This window comes from Schistocerca nitens, chromosome 1 (genome assembly GCF_023898315.1).
Source record: "Schistocerca nitens isolate TAMUIC-IGC-003100 chromosome 1, iqSchNite1.1, whole genome shotgun sequence".
Lineage (NCBI taxonomy): Eukaryota > Metazoa > Arthropoda > Insecta > Orthoptera > Acrididae > Schistocerca > Schistocerca nitens.
Genome location: NC_064614.1, coordinates 1,201,933,693 through 1,201,955,190, shown reverse-complemented (window position 1 = coordinate 1,201,955,190; position 21,498 = coordinate 1,201,933,693).

Genomic DNA, 21,498 nt, shown 5'->3' with positions numbered 1-21,498 from the left:
CCATTGCCAGTCTACATTTTATATCCTCTCTACTTCGACCATCATCAGTTATTTTGCTCCCTAAATAGCAAAACTCCTTTACTACTTTAAGTGTCTCATTTCCTAATCTAATCCCCTCAGCATCATCCGATTTAATTTGACTACATTCCATTATCCTCGTTTTGCTTTTGTTGATGTTCATCTTATATCCTCCTTTCAAGACACTGTCCATTCCGTTCAACTGCTCTTGCAAGTCCTTTGCTGTCTCTGACAGAATTACAATGTCATCGGCGAACCTCAAAGTTTTTCCTTCTTCTCCATGAATTTTAATACCTACTCCGAATTTTTCTTTTGTTTCCTTTACTGCTTGCTCAATATACAGATTGAAAGTTTCAGGGAGAGCATAAGGGAACAATTGACAGGAATGGGGGAAATAAATACAGTAGAAGAAGAATGGGTAGCTCTGAGGGATGAAGTAGTGAAGGCAGCAGAGGATCAAGTAGGTACGAAGACGGGGGCTAGTAGAAATCCTTGGGTAACAGAAGAAATATTGAATTTAATTGATGAAAGGAGAAAATATAAAAATGCAGTAAATGAAGCAGGCAAAAAGGAATACAAACGTCTCAAAAATGAGATCGACAGGAAGTGCAAAATGGCTAAGCAGGGATGGCTAGAGGACAAATGTAAGGATGTAGAGGCTTATCTCACTAGGGGTAAGATAGATACTGCCTACAGGAAAATTAAAGAGACCTTTGGAGAGAAGAGAACCACTTGTATGAATATCATGAGCTCAGATGGCAACCCAGTTCTAAGCAAAGAAGGGAAGGCAGAAAGGTGGAAGGAGTATATAGAGGGTTTATAAAAGGGCGATGTACTTGAGGACAATATTATAGAAATGAAAGAGGATGTAGATGAAGATGAAATGGGAGATAAGATACTGCGTGAAGAGTTTGACAGAGCACTGAAAGACCTGAGTCGAAAACAAGGCCCCGGGAGTAGACAACATTCCATTAGAACTACTGATGGCCTTGGGAGAGCCAGACATGACAAAACTCTACCATCTGGTGAGCAAGATGTATGAAACAGGCGAAACACCCACAGACTTCAAGAAGAATATAATAATCCCAATCCCAAAGAAAGCAGGTTTTGAAAGATGTGAAAATTACCGAACTATCAGTTTAATAAGTCACAGCTGCAAAATACTAACGCGAATTCTTTACAGACGAATGGAAAAACTGGTAGAAGCGGACCTCGGGGAAGATCAGTTTGGATTCCGTAGAAATGTTGGAACACGTGAGGCAATACTAACCTTACGACTTATCTTAGAAGAAAGATTAAGAAAAGGCAAACCTACGTTTCTAGCATTTGTAGACTTAGAGAAAGCTTTTGACAACGTTAACTGGAATACTCTCTTTCAAATTCTGAAGGTGGCAAGGGTAAAATACAGGGAGCGAAAGGCTATTTACAATTTGTACAGAAACCAGATGGCAGTTATAAGAGTCAAGGGGCATGAAAGGGAAGCAGTGGTTGGGAAGGGAGTGAGACAGGGTTGTAGCCTCTCCCGATGTTATTCAATCTGTATATTGAGCAAGCAGTAAAGGAAACAAAAGAAAAATTCGGAGTAGGTATTAAAATTCATGGAGAAGAAGTAAAACTTAGATTTTATAACAAACATTATTCAGACCATGTAACACTCTGGAGGGAGCAGCGTAAATAGGTACTGTGCTTTCCAGTGGTTCCTCTATATTTTCTGTATATTTTTTTTCACGAAGTTAGCCAGCTGACATGACAGACGTATCATGATTCTAACCACACGTTTGTAGATGTTACATACTCTTCAAGCACAAGATACAGAGTCTTTGAAGTTTGTTGCACATACTTATTTAAATTTCTGTATTAACGCAGCTCCGGTGTCCATTTCACCCAGTTTGTCAGCAACAGTACAATTTGGGACTATCTAATTTCCAATTCAATAGCAGTTGCATTCGTAGTGCTGTAATATTTTTCCCAGTGTTAATGTGGCTTTTTTGTGGATGTTCCGCTTGACACTACCAAGATTCATACACATGGAGATGCCAGCACTCATCGCACATGTACAGTCATAGGACTTCCACAAACCGTTCATGTTGCTGACTTTTAAGCATACATTGCTCTTAGTTTCTGTCCACATAACATGAGTTATTCTGACTTCCGATTCACAAGCGTTCTATTTGGTTAATGGAGAAGAAATAAAAACTTTGAGGTTCCCGGTGACATTGTAATTGTATCAGATACAGCAAAGGACTTGGAAGAGCAGTTGAACGGAAAGGATAGTGTCTTGAAAGGAGGATATAAGATGAACATCAACAAAAGCAAAACGAGGATAATGCAATGTAGTCGAATTAAGTAGGGTGATGCTGAGGGAACTGAAATTAGATTAGGAAATTAGACACTTAAAGTAGTAAACGAGTTTTGCTATTTGGGGAGCAAAATAACCGATGATGGTCGAAGTAGAGAGGATATAAAATGTAGACTTGCAATGGCAAGGAAAGCGTTTCTGAAGAAGAGAAATTTGTTAACATCGAGTATAGATTTAAGTGTGAGGAAGTCATTTCTGAAAGTATTTGTATGGAGTGTAGCCATGTATGGAAGTGAAACATGGACGATAAAGAGTTTGGACAAGAAGAGAATAGAAGCTTTTGAAATGTGGTGCTACAGAAGAATGCTGAAGATTAGATGGGTAGATCACATAACTAGTGAGGAAGTATTGAATAGGATTGGGGAATAGAGAAGTTTGTGGCACAACTTGACTAGAAGAAGGGATCGGTTGATAGAACATATTCTGAGACATCAAGGGATCACCAATTTAGTATTGGAGGGCAGCGTGGAGCGTAAAAATCGTAGAGGGAGACCAAGAGATGAATACACTAAGCAGATTCAGAAGGAAGTTAGTTGCGGTAGGTACTGGGGGATGATGAGGCTTGTACAGGATAGAGTAGCATGGAGAGCTGCATCAAACCAGTCTGAGGACTGAAGGCCACAACAACAACAACATGTGTGTATTAGCATTCTGTGAATACATGTCAGATTAACTTGCACTGCATCCAAGCAAAGCCACATATTTGAGAGTGCAGCACGCGAAACTCAGGCTTCTTGAATGACTGTCTAAAAATAGTGCAAAGTGTTATCATAATAACTAACAACTAAACTAAGCTAGTGTACAGCATCCCTTCTTCATCAGAATTGTACCACTTTCACACATTGGTCTAGCAATTCCGTGAAAGGAACATTATTTTTGCTTTATTGAAGCACTCACGGTGTGCATTTGTGTACCAGAACTTGTTCATCTGTAAAGGGAAACACACACACACTGAAGCTCAGCGTTTTCTGTCATTATATCATGTGTCTCAAAGCGACTGAAATATCAGTGTTAAGGGGAAGAACTCTAAGTACATGCTAACTAAACACAAGTCAATGTAAATAAACTTCAGTGTTTAAAATTCAGCTAGTTGCTTTCTTATACATAGGTCTCTGCTGAGCTTTACTTCTGGCTTATCAATTTGTTACGAACATAAACACAAAGAAAGAACCTCGATGCTAAAATCCTATCATTTATCGAATAATAAACAGAAACTGACTTCCTTGCATCCACTGCAAACCATAATTTGTTATCGGTAGAATTCTTATGCCAACGGCCTTGCTACAGTGATAACATCAGTTCTCATCAGATCACTGAAGTTAAGCACTGTCGGGCTAGGCTAACACTTTGATGGGTGACAATCCAGTCTGCACAGCGCTGTTGACAAGGTCAGCTATAATGAGGCAAACTGAGGAGCTACTTGATTGAGAACTAGCGGCTCCAGCCTCATAAATTGACATAAAGCCGGGAAAGCAGAGTGCTGACCACATGCCAATCCATATCCGCACCCAGTGACTCCTGTGGGCTGATGATGACATGGCTGCCAGTCTGCCATTAGGCTTTCGTGGTGTGTTCGGACGTAGTTACAGTTACAGCACAAAGGATTCCACACATATATGCACATATGTTGACATTTCTGTTAGTGTTCTCGCATTCACTAAATATTGCTGCTAACCACTAAAATTGACACCAAGTCACAAAAGAGACTTAGGCTTACACAAACTTGTTTTCTTTCACATAAAATTTCTCTTACTGTTTCATTTTGACCAGGAATTTTTTCTCGTTGTCATATACACACATCAAAAAAGTTTTTCATCGCCTCAGTTCCGAGAGTTCCGCAACCTGTACAGAAAATTGTAATAGAGATCAACATGAACATCATTTCCGTCCTTTTTATTTCTCATGAAAACCACAGATTATATGTTGTACCACCATACAGTCAGCCCTTCAGAAGTGGTGGTCCAGATTGCTGTACACACTGGTATCTCTAATACCTAGTAGCATGTCCTCTTGCGTTGATGCATGCCTGTATTCGTTGTGGCATACTCTCTACAAGTTCATCAAGGCACTGTTGGTCCAGATTGTCCCATCCCTCAACGACGATTCGGCGTAGATCCCTCAGAGTGGTTGGTGGATGACGTCGTCCATAAACAGTCCTTTTCAATCTATCCTGGACATGTTCGATAGGGTTCATGCCTGGAGAACACGCTGGACACACTAGTCCAGCGATGTCGTTATCCTGAAGAAAATCATTCACAAGATGGGCACGATTGGGGCGCGAAATGTCGTACATGAAAACGAATGCCTCGCCAATATGCTGCCAATATGGTTGCACTATCGGTCGGAGGATGGCATTCATGTATCGTACAGCCATTATGGCACTTTCCATGACCACTTGCACTGTATGTCGGTCCCACATAATGCCACCCCAAAACTGCAGGGAACCTCCAAATTGCTGCAATCGCTGGACAGTGGGTCTTAGGCGTTCAGTCGGACCGCGTTGCCTCCAAACACATCTCCGACGATTGTATGGTTGAAGGCACGTGCGACACTCGTCGGTGAAGAGAACGTGATGCCAATCCTGAGCGGTCCATTCGGCATGTTGTTGGACTCATCTGTACCGAGCCGCATGGTACGTGGTTGCAAAGATGGACCTCGCTGTGTATGTCGGGAGTGAAGATGCGCATCATGCAGCCTATTGAGCACGGTTTGAGTCGTAACACCACGTCCTGTGACTGCACGAAAAGCATTATTCAAAATGATGGCGTTGCTGTCAGGGTTCCTCTGGGCCGCAATTCGTAGGGTGCGGTCATCCACTGCAGTAGTAGCCTTTGGGCGGCCTGAGCGAGGGATGTCATTGACAGCTCCTGTTTCTCTGTATCTCCTCCATGTGCGAACAACATCGCTTTGGTTCACTCCTTCCTGGCACAAAGTAACAATGCGATAGCGATCGAACCGCGATATTGACCGTCTAGGCATGGTTGAACTACAGACAACACAAAGCGTGACTGGAACTGATCGGCTGTCGGATCGGCTGTCCGTCTAATAGGCGCTACTCGTGCCTGGTTGTCTGTATGTTTGGGCGGGTTTAGTGACATCTCTGAACAGTCATAGGGACTGTGTCTGTGATACAATATCCACAATCAACGTCTGGGAACCAGGGAGACAAAAAACGTTTTTGATTTGTGTACACATATCTGACGTTCTTGTTAGATTAATAATTGTATCCCACAAGGCAATCCATGTTACAATTTACATTGAGTCTGTTCCGGCGGAACGACAAGCGCCGGCACGACGATGAAGAACTGAAGAGCAGAGAGGGCTGTGAGACGACGTCAGCCGATAATACGCTGACTAGGGCGACACCATGACTGGAGCGGCGTCTGCATGAAGAGAATATAAGCGCCGCGCCGCCTAGCACCGGGGGCAGTGGGAGGAGAACTGTCATACAAACGCTACGGCAGTGACTTATGAACTGAGATGTTTTTGCATGCATAGACATTGTATATACCGATGGACACTGATTATTTGCATGTCACCATTTACTTGCGACATAGGTTTGTGAATACGCAAAGTTAAGTACGAGGTGCATTCAAGTTCTAAGGCCTCCGATTTCTTTTCTAATTAACTACTCACCCGAAATCGATGAAACTGGCGTTACTTCTCGACGTAATCGCCCTGCAGACGTACACATTTTTCACAACGCTGACGCCATGATTCCATGGCAGCGGCGAAGGTTTCTTTAGGAGTCTGTTTTGACCACTGGAAAAATCGCTGAGGCAATAGCAGCACGGCTGGTGAATGTGCGGCCACAGAGAGTGTCTTTCATTGTTGGAAAAAGCCAAAAGTCACTAGGAGCCTGGTAAGGTGAGTAGGGAGCATGAGGAATCACTTCAAAGTTGTTATCACGAAGAAACTGTTGCGTAACGTTAGCTCGATGTGCGGGTGCGTTGTCTTGGTGAAACAGCACACGCGCAGCCCTTCCCGGACGTTTTTGTTGCAGTGCAGGAAGGAATTTGTTCTTCAAAACATTTTCGTAGGATGCACCTGTTACCGTAGTGCCCTTTGGAGCGCAATGGGTAAGGATTACGCCCTCGCTGTCCCAGAACATGGACACCATCATTTTTTCAGCACTGGCGGTTACCCGTAATTTTTTTGGTGGCAGTGAATCTGTGTGCTTCCATTGAGCTGACTGGCGCTTTGTTTCTGGATTGAAAAATGGCATCCACGTCTCATCCATTGTCACAACCGACGAAGAGAAAGTTCCATTCGTGCTGCCGTTGCGCGACAACATTGCTTGGCAACATGCCATATGGGCAGCCGTGTGGTCGTCCGTCAGCATTCGTGGCACCCACCTGGATGACACTTTTCGCATTTTCAGGTCGTCATGCAGGATTGTGTGCACAGAACCTACAGAAATGCCAACTCTGGAGGCAATCTGTTCAGCAGTCATTCGGCGATCCCCCAAAACAATTCTCTCCACTTTCTCGATCATGTCGTCAGACCGGCTTGTGCGAGCCCGAGGTTGTTTCGGTTTGTTGTCACACAATGTTCTGCCTTCACTAAACTGTCGCACCCATGAACGCACTTTCGACACATCCATAACTCCATCACGACATGTCTCCTTCAACTGTCGATGAATTTCAATTGGTTTCACACAACGCAAATTCAGAAAACGAATGATTGCACGCTGTTCAAGTAAGGAAAACGTCGCCATTTTAAGTATTTAAAACAGTTCTCATTCTCGCCGCTGGCGGTAAAATTCCATCTGCCGTACAGTGAGGCCATCTCTGGGATGTATTGACAATGAACACGGCCTCATTTTAAAACAATGCGCATGTTTCTATCTCTTTCCAGTCCGTAGAAAAAAAATCGGAGGTCTTAGAACTTGAATGCACCTCGTATTGTTAATTTAATTTACTGTAATAAACTCCGTTAATATGATTTGCTTGAATTGTCGTCTAGCGATCCGCAAAAACAGCCTCCTAAGTACCCTGTATTTCAGGATGATTATAATTGAAGTTAACCTTTAAAACGCTGTAGAAATAACATGACTGGTCAGAATGACGTCAAATTGCAACGAAATATTATCGAAGAAGGGGGGAATGTATGGCAGAAGAAAAAAAATAGTGTGAAAATTGATCAATAGGTGGGGCCGAATGTGTCAGAATATGGAAATGAAAACAGCTGTCATATGCATGATGCATTGAAGTTGGTATAAACACGCCAAATAGATGGCTTTTCCTACTTTCGCGTCTGCGACGTTCGCCATGACTGTCTCAATGCAGGATAGCGCTCTGCTTGTAAAGCTGTATAATGAGTATGATAACTGTGCACACATCGCTCTGCAAAAGTTCCGGACACTGAAGGGTTTGAAAAAAGGCGTTGGTCCGATGACTGCCATGGTCTGGAGATAATGATTCGGATATTCGAAAATACGGATTCTTTTGATGTGCAACCTGGTAGAGGGAGGAAACGAATTGATTCCATGTCAGTGGAAGCAGTGGCCACAGAAGTGCAGTAGGAGACAAGTGGTGATGTGCACACATGTAGTGCATGGAGAACTGCCCGAACATTGAACATTCCTGTGAGTATGGTGAGTAAAATCATACGAAACATTCTTCTCTGCTATCCATCAAAATTACCCATGCACACGAGTTGCTTCCTGTTGACCTGCCAGCAATAGAGACATCTGCTTTAGAATTTCTTGCTTGCATGGAAGTGGACAATGATTGGCCATGGAAAATTTTGTGGACAGACGAAGCCCACTTCCATCTAACAGGATATGTCAATACACAGAACTGTCGAACATGGGCAACGGAAAATCCACTCGCAAATCAACCAGTACCACTTCATCCTGAAAAGTCGCTGTGTGGTGTGCGTTTATCGCATCATTTATCGTAGGGCCTTATTTTTTCGAAGACATAGGTGCTTCCAGTCCTGTTACCTGTGCCGTCACTGTTAAGTGCTGTGAGTGTCTTTTGTGCAACCACTTCATTTCAGCTCTACAACAACGTGGATGTGTGGGTGGGATTATTTTTATACAAGATGACGCACCTACCCACATTGCAAATCCAGTTAAGCAGCTCCTGAGGCGCCATTTCGGAAATGCTAGAATTATCAGCCACCATTTCCCTACAGCCTGGCAATCCCGATCACCTGATCTTAATCCGTGTGACTTCTGGCTGTGAAGCTATCTGAAAGATGGGATTCCTAGGCACCACATATTAGACGAGTGGGCAGGATGATACGCAGTCAATACATTTATATATACTAGGTATCAATATATACCATATTTCGGAATTCATGTTTTCCTTGGCACACTTTATCAAAGTAGTATTGTATGTTTATCGATTATACCAATACTAAGAAAATAATCATTGCAAATATTTTTTTTCACAACCTGATGAGAATAGAGTTTATCTTTAGAGGTCTAGGAAAACATAGTAAATATGCTCTAAAGTGAGGTATTCTCCCAATTAAAAATTAACCACTACACAATAATTGCCAGTTTTTTTATTTCTGATGAGAAAAGATTTTTTGTGGTGTGTTACAAGCACTTTGTCTCTCATACAAAATTTCTGTGCATTAGAGGTCTTGTTGTCGAATTGACATCTTTGGTGTGCCTTTTCTCTACGTTTCTAATTTGAAGTAGACACACACCAAGGCACACATTCGAAACATCTGTCAATAAACAGAAGTCCAGATATATATATAGGTGAAAGAAAATATTTGAGGGCACTTAAATCTGTTACATTACAAGAGAGATGCAGTAAAATGGCCCACAGATAATAATGTGCTATGTACTGAGAAATTTGATATATTTCTAAGAAGTTCACTAGAGCTATTCAGTGAATTATTCCACCTAGAATCTGTCACAGAAAAGTCGAAACTAAATTAAACGTGATTGCTCCAGGCTTAAAAATGTCTATTGTGAGAAAACGAGAGCTACATAAAGAGATGAACACAATAAAAACCCTGGTTTTAATAACTGTGTGAGACATTACAAAGTTATATTTAAAATGTTGTTGAAACTGCCAAAAGATTGTCAAATGTTAAGTTCATTTTAGGACATAAGAATAAGTCTAAGTATGGCCTCTTATTAATTCTGATATAGGTTTAGCAGTTGACCACAAGGAGCTTTCAAGAATGAAACAAAACAGCAGTGCTGTTGTGAACCCTGTTCAGACATCTCAATTCTTCAATACATTTCTCACAAATGAAGCAAAATCTAATGTAAATTACCCCTTTGTGACATTTAGTAAAGTTTCAGCCAAAGATGTAAAAATGCTGTTTTGTCCTTAAAAACAAAAACACTGCTAGGTGGGACCAGCTACCCAGCAAAGTATTTAAATTTGAATATGATAAAATATCACACATTCCGCCTTTAATAATCAATCAACCATTTGAACAAGCCAACATCCCTAATGTACTTAAGTACACAGAGCTAAAATAAAAACAGAAAAAGGGATCAAAAAACGATATGGGATATTACTGTTCTGCCTCTATCCTCTCAGTCTTATCCACATAAACTTTATGAGAAAACATGGTGTTTTTCTCAATAACCAAAATGGATTCCAAAAGAGAAAAGAATGAATTTGATGTATTCATTGAAAAAATCTGATCCTCATGCAGCGTCACGCCCACCTTATTGGATATTATTACTTAAATAGACAACATCAATAGACATTGTAACTAACACCCAGTTGGCGAAAACTTTCAATCAGGTAAATATAATAACTCAGCCTGACCATTTCAGACTTCTTTTCTAGAAGGGACACTACTGCAAATTTGAATTAATTTTCTGCAAGCTCAGAAGTGGAGAGAGGCCATAATTCAGTCATCTGCATAACATCAGTTTCACAAAAATTCCATGACTTTTCCAAAGTTAACACTTGGGGTATTATCTTTGTTCTTGCCTTTAAATTTCGATAACTGATTCATTTTGAACTGTAATAACTGTAGTAATTTCAGCAAAACTCAATCATGAAGAAAAAACGGTCTTCTTCTAATGAAATCAGATTCAAAAGCAAATAACTTTCTTCCTCACAAATATTCATTTTAACAGATAAATAAACCACTTCTCACTTTCAGCAATGTGTTTTATTTGAATGTAGTCTTTACAATAACATTGATGTTGGCTGTAAGTAGTCAGGACAAGGACAAGAGCTGAACTATCTACCATTGCAGTTTCCTTTCCAACATTTATCATTCCTTCTTTTGTATGTTACAAACGATTACACACATTCATTTTATTTGAGTCAGAGTGCAATAACACATATCGACAGGACCTTCTGCTGTATCATGGCCTTCACATAGTGAACACCAGCATTTAGTTCTCTGCTTGGTGGCTGCATTGAAGATGCTGCCATCATCATGTTACTGCTCTCTCCCACAACATCAAACAGATATAAAACAATCCATTAAAATACACAATTCCAGTTTCACAAACACAAAAAATAACATTGTCAAGGATCTTACTAAATATCTAATGTTATATAGTTAGAATGCTCCAACATATAATCTCCTGTAAACTGAGCAATGGGAGATATGGTGCAAGTGTCTTGATATTTGGTCACATTACAATCCCTGCAGAAAAGCAATAAAGTAGCAGGTATCTGCTGCAGACTTTCAAAAGCATTTGATTCAGTCAATCACTTCATGCTGCTTCATAAGCTCGACAGGTGTGGTATCTGACGAAGTGTTCTGTTGTGGCTTGTGCCTTATTTGACAAACAGGAAGCAAAGGGTAATCATAACATCTAACACCATAAATTATGCATCTCAATGTAATAGTTTCATAAGGAGTCCCTCAGGGCTCAAGCTTGGCACCAATCTTGTTTCTCTTTTACCTAAATGATTTACCTCTCAATATCACTGTTCAACCAGTCACGTTTGCTGATGAAACTTCAGAACTTACTGAAAGATTGAATGCAAGAGAAAATCTGGGTGTCTTCATTTTCATACTAATCACCTAGATAGTTGTTTGAAAAAAAATATTCCTAAACTTGAATTTGAAAGACTCTGTTTAAAAGCATAAAATCAAAAATCAGTTACATTATCATCACATGCAAGTACCAAGTTATGGAAGACGCTCATCCATCAATTTCTTGGGACTAAACTTGGACCAAAATCTTAGCTATGGTTTTGCAGTGAACATAGTATCTGGGGTAACAGACATAAACAGCAGGAAAGTAATATATCACAGTTAATTGGAACCCATAATTTGATACAGTTTAATTTCTTATGATATTCCAGACGTGTCAAGAATCTTGCTGCCTCAACTGTATATATTTGAGACTTTCATCTTTTTACACAGTAAACCTGAGGTAACTGTATAAAACTATTTCAAACATATGTATAACACCAGACACAAAGAAAATTTCATACTTCCAAAACACAGCTTAAAACTCTACCACAGACACCATGTACATGAGAGTTAAAATCTACAATCAATCCAATGTTGCAGAGATACAGGTCATAGAGACATGTTCATTTAAAGGAAAACTACATGATCTCCAGGTGGAAAAATTTTTCCACTTTAAGGAGAAATTAATGAATTATGAGATGATAATCTGAACAGTGTGACTATGCCATATCAATGTTGTATATAGTATTGCATTCATAAAATAATCTCTGGGAAATTTATACACTAAGTACTGGCCCACCATAGGAAAAATTGTCCAATAATATTACTATGTTCAATATAAAACTGCTTCTAAAAACGCATTAGAGAATCGCGTAACTACCGTATTTTATCGCGTAATTCACCCTTCTTTTCCTCCACAAACTTTCTTGAAAACACTAGAGAGGGAATTATGCGAGTAGTAGAGTGATGCTTCTAGGAATTCATAGAGGAAAGGAAACGATGTGTTAGATAGATAAAAGTTATATTTATGGTAATTTGTGAAAAAAGTGCTACCTACCGGTATTTCTTTTCAATGAACACAAACGAGCTGGATTCATACGACGGTTGTACTATGCCCATAATGAAGAGCAGCAATGTGTTGTTTCACTGTCTCTTTCCTGGCCCTCGGTTCCATCACTATCATCACTATTTTCAGACTCAGATAACATATCTTCTTCTTCATTTTCATTATTCCTCAACAAGTCGTCCTTGGAACCATCAACAGCACAAGATATTCCAGTTTTTTTAAAACTTTGTTAACAACATCGACACTAATTTTTCCCATGCACGGATTATCCACTCGCAAATCGTCGGTATTGATGGCTTCTTTAACTTGCCTCCTGGAGTCAGCCATTAAGATCCCACCGCCATCCATTCTGAATACAGGCATCAAAGATGTTCTTTGAACGATCTGTTGATGTTAACATCTAAAGGTCGAAGAATGGGCGTTAAACCTCCAGGGATGATGACAGGATAGGACTTCATCCATTTAATTTTCTCCTTTACAGCTTCCACAAGGTGACCCTGGATACTGTCTAGGACAAGAAGGGACTTCTTTTGGAATAATGCCCATGATCATCTTTTCCAGACTTCCTACAACCAACCCGCCATCAAATCAGCTGTCATCCAACCCTTTTCCTGAACTCGTAAGTGAATTCCATGTGAGGTAGTCTCCTTTATTAATGTCTTCCTTTTAAACATGGCATACGGTGGAAGTTTATTGCTGTCTGTTGTAATGCACATCATCACTGTGCATCTTCGTTTCTCTGCCCCAGTCGTCTTCAAAGCACATTTTTTGAGCCAGTTGGAGCAACAATGACGTTACGTGACATATTAAAAAAACACTGGTGTCTGGTCAGCGTTACCAGCCTGAGAGAGCAAATAGTCATATTGTTGTCACCCTTGTATTATGTAACGATGGAACTCGATCTACATCTACATCTACATCCATACTCCGCAAGCCGCCTGACGGTGTGTGGGGCGGAGGGTACTTTGAGTACCTCTATCAGTTCTCCCTTCTGTTACAGTCTCGTATTGTTTGTGGAAAGAAAGATTGTCAGTATGCCTCTGTGTGGGCTCTAATCTATCTGATTTTGTCCTCATGGTCTCTTCGCGAGTTCATTGACATAAGCTATTATGCTAATATCAATTTCGGGATATTTCTCAGCTTTAAGCCCACAGAAAGATTTGGAGCTTGTCTTTGCAGACATTATTTTATCTTTTTGTCGCCGCCAATACCGATTACATTAGGATCAATGGAGAAATGTCTTCCCACAGCTTTCATTCCATTTTTAAAGGTGTAAGATAACACATTTAACCTAAATTTTGCTGCATAGTTTGAATATTTCGATATTACAACAACTTGTAACAAACTGACCTAGAAATATGTCTGCAAGTTCACTTTTCTAAATTTATGGTATTTTGTGACAGTGGAAATATTTTTATGCAGAGTACCACTGTATCCATTGTTGTCCATTGTCAAGTCATTTGAAGGCTGCTCTAGTAAGAACTAACTAGCAGAGGGATTTATGTGTGATATTAATGAAATAATTGTTTAATGATGAAAAATCGTACAAGAGTGGAATTTGCAAGGGGGGAACTTATACAATAAAATGTGGTATGTATACCACAATTCAAAAATTGACATGTCTCCTGCACAGTATGAGAATATGCTCTATAAAACATATGCTATGAGATAAATAAAATAGAAACGTCAAAAAATCCTATATGTTATCAAATGCCATCCGACGATATTGCAACAAGTACAATATGAGTATTTCTTACTCAAGTACGAAAAAGTTTCTCTGTTTAATAACTGATTAAATACGAAATGGTGATAAAATCATACCTATCCAAGGAAAATTATTGTTGTTTTCTTCTCCTCAGGGCTTATTTTAGATGGGCTGTTTAAATATCTTATGGTATTATTAAATGTCCCACAAATGTTCTCTCTTTATGTCAAAACTTAAATGTTTTAAGACTGACTTAACCCCAATAACATGTAATTTATTGAGAAATCGTCCAATCAAATCTAAATGATAATGCACTGTTTGTGACACTATAAGAAGGTACTCAACCAACAAAGTCTCCCTTCCTAATAACTCAGGTGCAGGTACAGTATCTAATGCCACATTTGATATTACGGAACTTACATTCAGACTGAATGGCAACAGTTTGAACTTATAGGTTCTGGCAGTGTAGATGGAAACACTGTATTTTTCTGGATTCTCATGAGAAAGCAATCTGTCAAGAGGAGATACAGCGATTTGTGATTGTTAGGAATTGTATACTGTTAAAACTATGAATCTGATCCTCAATGTTTTCCAATTGCATTACGACAGGAACTACAATCTTATTAAATGCTTTGTCATCCAGCACTAAATGAACATTGCCTCCACGTTTTGACACAGCCAGGAGCAAACTACAGTACAGATGTTTTGATGGTTCTTTAATGTTGTAATCTAATATTTTCCATATTTCGTAAGTGACTGCCGATCTTCTCACCTACAGTATGGAGTATGGGGTGTATCTACATATTTTACAGGGAAATAAGAGTACATCAAGCTAACATTCATAACCACGAATTATTCCAGATTTTTCTTCAAACTCTTGTATGCATTTTAGTATAACACTTTCAGTCCAGATTTCTGGCTATCATTTAAACAAATAAAAAACTTCTGGCTGCTGCTATATGCACTGTAGCGCTATGAACCTTCAATTGCATACAGTTTCATTATTAACCTCTAACAAAGGCAAAGCAGGTTAATATTTATATAGCAAGATAAAAAAGAACTCCTATTAATATCGTGCCTTCACATTTAAACTACTGTGAACTTATCAGCTGAACCCCACTTATCTTGCCAGCTTACAAATTACGATACAAATCAATTTGCTAAATGACCAGTGGACTGAACCACCATTAATGCCACACAGTTACACATACAGTTCACAAGGTCATCAAAGGTAAATACATTCAGCAAATGTGGAAGGAACATAATTCCTACGCCATAAGTAAATGCTGTTCGAAATAACAACTATGTACAAGTCACTCCAGGGACTTAAGATATGTCCCGTTAGGAAACCAAAAGCTCCAAACATAGCAGTCATCATCCATTATTCAGAATAGAGCTCAAGACACTGATCTCACATGAAGAAAGCTGAGTGCAATCACAGTTCAGTACCCAGTACTTTGTAGCCACAGAACACATTTAGTCCCTACATTTATTAAGACAACAGCCACAATAAGAACTGGATTTCAAAACATATTACTCCAGCTTTAAATCAGATTAATCATCAATCAAACTAATATAACCAAAAGCTTCTTCCTTCCTTACACTGGCCATTCTCATCAACTCCAGCACAAACTTTTGTCACTGCAACATGAAGTTTCACTTGTCACCTTCAAAGCCAAGTTGCATAACAGTCTGCAGCAAAACCTCTTCCTTCCGCAAACCTACACCCACAGTGTCAATACACAGTACACTTGCCAGATCCCACTAGACTCACACAGACACAGACACAGACACAGACACACACACACACACACACACACACACACACACACACACACACACACACACACCACAGCCAATGTGCGTTTGCTGCTCCATTATGTGGGCAATGATCACCATTACTTCTCAGTAGATGATGCCCAACACACTTCCTTTCTGACTGTAGAATCAGTGGCAGAACCAAAATGTACAGGAAACTGATACACTTTTCACCCTCCTTTTAGTCTTATAATGTATAGAATTATAAGATTCCATGGAAAATAATATATAGAACCCTTCCAAAACCTGTGCCTCAACTATCAGATAATACTTAAACTAAAATTAGCTATCTAATTAACCAAAAATACACATAAACATACTCTCTTTATCTACTCATAAATTTGTAACAACACATTCATGCATCAGTTATATCCTTTACAACTAGGGTCCAAGGACTGAAGAGTAAGCGTTATCATACTTCATTCCCAGAGCCTTAAGGCCACTTCTACTTTACTTCATTTAATTGTGCACCAGATTAACTGGAGAAGGATGGACCTTCTTTTGCTGCTCAGAAGTTGGGTCTTGTACCAATAATGTGACAGGAGTTAAAAAATTCACGTCTTCTAATGTCCCCAGGACCCTAGCCAATAATTTGCCAGTGTCCTTATCAGCTACCTTGCTCATGGCTCAGAAATTCTTAATCATTGGAAGATCACCAATGTAGAATTGGCTCAGCTGTCAGCCTCTATTGTTCGGTTTGGCATCATGGACATGAGCTCTACAAATGTTATTTTTTCCCACGCTTTCAGTTATCAATTAACTGGGCCGGAGTAAGTTTCTCCAGTAACAAATTGTTGATTGATCGTATAATTGTCAAATGAGAAGTGAACTTAAACACGGGAAGCAATCAAGCAGAAGTAGCCTTGTGTACCTCATGCTTTACAGGATTAAAAACCATCATCAGGAACTTATCTCACCTTGCGTGATCATGACCACGATACACAATTAACGACCCCCTAAGATTCCTATTAGTTCATTCCATATAGTTAGTGTTTATTTACTAAGGACTAGTAGTACAATGTTGGATTCCCATTCCAGTGCAATAGCACTTAAAGACATTATCCCATTATCTGTGACAGTGGCCCAACCCAGTACAAAGATATCAAAAATATTTTTTGTAATTCTCTTATAGCCAATTGACTGGTTGCTACCATGGTTGGAAAAAACAATGCCAACAAAAATATCCATCAACACTAAGTATTATATATTTAAATTGTGTCCTAGTTCACAGAAGGAGACCTACAACGTCAATGTACACTCCTGGAAATGGAAAAAAGAACACATTGACACCGGTGTGTCAGACCCACCATACTTGCTCCGGACACTGCGAGAGGGCTGTACAAGCAATGATCACACGCACGGCACAGCGGACACACCAGGAACCGCGGTGTTGGCCGTCGAATGGCGCTAGCTGCGCAGCACTTGTGCACCGCCGCCGTCAGTGTCAGCCAGTTTGCCGTGGCATACGGAGCTCCATCGCAGTCTTTAACACTGGTAGCATGCCGCGACAGCGTGGACGTGAACCGTATGTGCAGTTGACGGACTTTGAGCGAGGGCGTATAGTGGGCATGCGGGAGGCCGGGTGGACGTACCGCCGAATTGCTCAACACGTGGGGCGTGAGGTCTCCACAGTACATCGATGTTGTCGCCAGTGGTCGGCGGAAGGTGCACGTGCCCGTCGACCTGGGACCGGACCGCAGCGACGCACAGATGCACGCCAAGACCGTAGGATCCTACGCAGTGCCGTAGGGGACCGCACCGCCACTTCCCAGCAAATTAGGGACACTGTTGCTCCTGGGGTATCGGCGAGGACCATTCGCAACCGTCTCCATGAAGCTGGGCTACGGTCCCGCACACCGTTAGGCCGTCTTCCGCTCACGCCCCAACATCGTGCAGCCCGCCTCCAGTGGTGTCGCGACAGGCGTGAATGGAGGGACGAATGGAGACGTGTCGTCTTCAGCGATGAGAGTCGCTTCTGCCTTGGTGCCAATGATGGTCGTATGCGTGTTTGGCGCCGTGCAGGTGAGCGCCACAATCAGGACTGCATACGACCAAGGCACACAGGGCCAACACATGGCATCATGGTGTGGGGAGCGATCTCCTACACTCGCCGTACACCACTGGTGATCGTCGAGGGGACACTGAATAGTGCACGGTACATCCAAACCGTCATCGAACCCATCGTTCTACCATTCCTAGACCGGCAAGGGAACTTGCTGTTCCAACAGGACAATGCACGTCCGCATGTATCCCGTGCCACCCAACGTGCTCTAGAAGGTGTAAGTCAACTACCCTGGCCAGCAAGATCTCCGGATCTGTCCCCCATTGAGCATGTTTGGGACTGGATGAAGCGTCGTCTCACGCGGTCTGCACGTCCAGCACGAACGCTGGTCCAACTGAGGCGCCAGGTGGAAATGGCATGGCAAGCCGTTCCACAGGACTACATCCAGCATCTCTACGATCGTCTCCATGGGAGAATAGCAGCTTGCATTACTGCAAAAGGTGGATATACACTGTACTAGTGCCGACATTGTGCATGCTCTGTTGCCTGTGTCTATGTGCCTGTGGTTCTGTCAGTGTGATCATGTGATGTATCTGACCCCAGGAATGTGTCAATAAAGTTTCCCCTTCCTGGGACAATGAATTCACGGTGTTCTTATTTCAATTTCCAGGAGTGTATATTTTCACAAAGGGTCTTTTGACTGGTCTGGATGCCAGAAACCTAGTCACTATGTTCTGGGGAGCCATTGTTACTGCACAGATTTTACAAAATTGGCCTCTATCCCTGGTCTCCACATCCATACTTTTATCAACTAATTTATCACGAATATTCTCCCAGATCTTAAATATTATCACATGACCTCCTCATGGTGACATTGAAAATACTCAAAAATGTTGCCACTGCCTCACTCTGGTACAACAGTCATAGGCTTTTTATCATGCAGGCGGTACAACATACAACCCTGTCTTTTAACAGCTGTGTTTTGACTGTATAGCATTCTCTAGACTCCCTTCGACTTTTTAATGTGAGGGCGCTGTTGGATACCAAAGAATAAAGTGGAGAATTCATTGAGCATAAGGTTGATGGGCTTATTCTGATGGTCTGCTCATCACCCTACTCTTCAGGCTTACGTTATCAGCTATCTGGTTCTCAGTACCAAATGCATTAAATACGCCATATTTAAAAGCAAGATTCAGGTAACCGAACAAGCTATACAGCCAGTTTTCCACAGTCTACCTAAAACCCAGGTTAATGTTTCGTTGTCGGTTTCAAACATAAATTCACTAAGCTTGATATAATACTTAAGCTTTTCTAAACTGGACAACACTGCTAGGACCTCGACCTCGTAGACTGAGTACTTACACTCTAGCTCACAAGGAGCCCTAGAGGCATAAGTAATAACTCGCCACCCTTCCTGGTTTTCCTAGATAAAATTTTCCAGATGCCTAACATGGATGTATTTGTCTGCACTATAAAAGGCTTGTTGAAGTCACGCAATGCTCACACAGGTGCTGTACTAAAAGTTTCCTTCAGTACCATAAACTACGCTTCTTGCGAATGTCCTCACTCAAATTTGTGTCCCATTATTCTCAACAGCTTCAGCAAAGCAATCCTGTGAGCAAAATTGGTAATAAAATTCCTAAATAAATTTTCCATCTCCACAAACCTCATCACTACCATCATATTCTTGGGTGTGGGAACTGCTAAAACAGCCCTAGACCATCCAGATCTGCAGTTACTCCTCGTTGGGCAAATATATGTTTCTGAAGTGGAATACTAGGGCGCTCAAACTTCACTTTCTCTGGGTTCACTGTCAATCCTTACTTCCACAATCTTCTCAAAGCCTCTTTCAAATGCTGTAAGTGTTCTTGCAGGTTATGACTATAAATAATTATATTGTCAAGATAATGATATAGAAGCATAACTTCTCCATAAGTTTTAAATAGAACTGTGGGCCTGGTGAGCAGGCCAAAGGATATGCAAGTGAATTCAAATAATGGTGATAAATGATGTTAGCCTCCTGGAAGCCTCTGCTAATGGAATCTCTTTGCACACCTTGATTAAATCCAGTATCGTAAAAATGGAAAATACCACTAAACCAACGAAAACAGGAGTGCAAGTTGCGGTGTGGCCTTCTTCATAAGACAACTTTTTGCTTAACTCCCTGAAATCACTCACAGGATGACCCATTTGGTTTTGGAACTAAGGAAACCGGGGCCACATAAAGTGAGTTAAATGAACGAATAACTCCTGGTCTTAAATTTTCCCACAATATACTTAAGCATTTTCATATAAGGAGGTGGTAAAGGGTTTTTGAACAGTACATTAATACTGACTTCTCTTTTATATTCACGTCATGTTGGAAGGCGGCACTATTTCAGCCATTCTGCACATCCACCAACATTAAATGCTAGTTTCCAATAAGATTCATTCTCTTTCCGAGCGCCCAGCCGCGAGTTACAAATTGGACTGCAAGACTCTCTCTCCCACTGCGCTGTTGCCATTTTTGCGACAATACTATTTCATTCACAGAGTGACCAAATTATTCATTCAGATGCCGATATTACTTTCTAGTAGCATTACAACTGCAAACGTGTATCTTTAAATGTTCCAGTGCGATTTCCAAATGAAAATGTCATTTGATGGCAATAAACGTGAAGTTCCTCACCACCAGCTTTAATTAAATTGCGTGCCTATGGAGTAACGTCTCAGTCGTGCGACTGGTTTCGTTATTTAGTGTCAGAGAGATCACTATGTAGCAATCGAAGGAAAATCATCGAGTAAAACAGAAGTGACAGAAGTTACATCTGGCGTTTGCAAGGAAGTGTATAGGCGCTCCTCTGTTCCTGAACTAATAAACGATTTAGGAGACAACCAGAGCAGCCCTCTTAGACTGTTTTCAGCTGATGCCGCGATTTACCGTCTCATAAAGTCATCAGAGAAAAAACAATTTAGGAAACGACTTAGACAAGATATTTGTATGGTGAGAAAAGTGCCAATTGATTCTAAATAATGAAAAGTCTTAAGTCATCCGCATGATTACTGAAAGGAATTCGCTAAATTCGGTTTACAGGATGAAACACACGATTCCAGATGCTGTAAATTCAACTAAACACTTACGGATTACAATTATGAATTACTTAAAATGCAACTATCACATGGATAAAGCAAATATGGAAAGCAAAGCTAAGACTGAGATTTATTGGTAGAACACTTAGAAAATGCAACAGGACACCTAAAGAGACTACTTACACTATGCTTTTTCACCTTCTTCTGGAGTACTGCTGTCAGGTGTGGGATCCACAGCATATAGAGTTGATGGAAAAAGTTCAAAGAAGGGCTGCTCGTATTGTATTTTCGCGAAGTAGGGGAGAGACTGCTATGGATATGATACACGGACTGGGGTGGCAATCATCAAAACAAAGGCGTTTTTTGCTGTGACAGGATTTTCTTATGAAATTTCTATCACCATCTCCAACGTGCAGGTCACCGAAGTGGCGTCAACGCGAAATACGTGCACTCGGCGAACGGTCTACCCAACGGGAGGCCCTAGCCACACGACATTTATTTATTTATCGCCAACTTTCTCCTCAGAGATTGAAAATGCTTTGTTGGCACCCACCTACAAAAGGGAGGAATGTTCATCATTATAAAATAAGAGA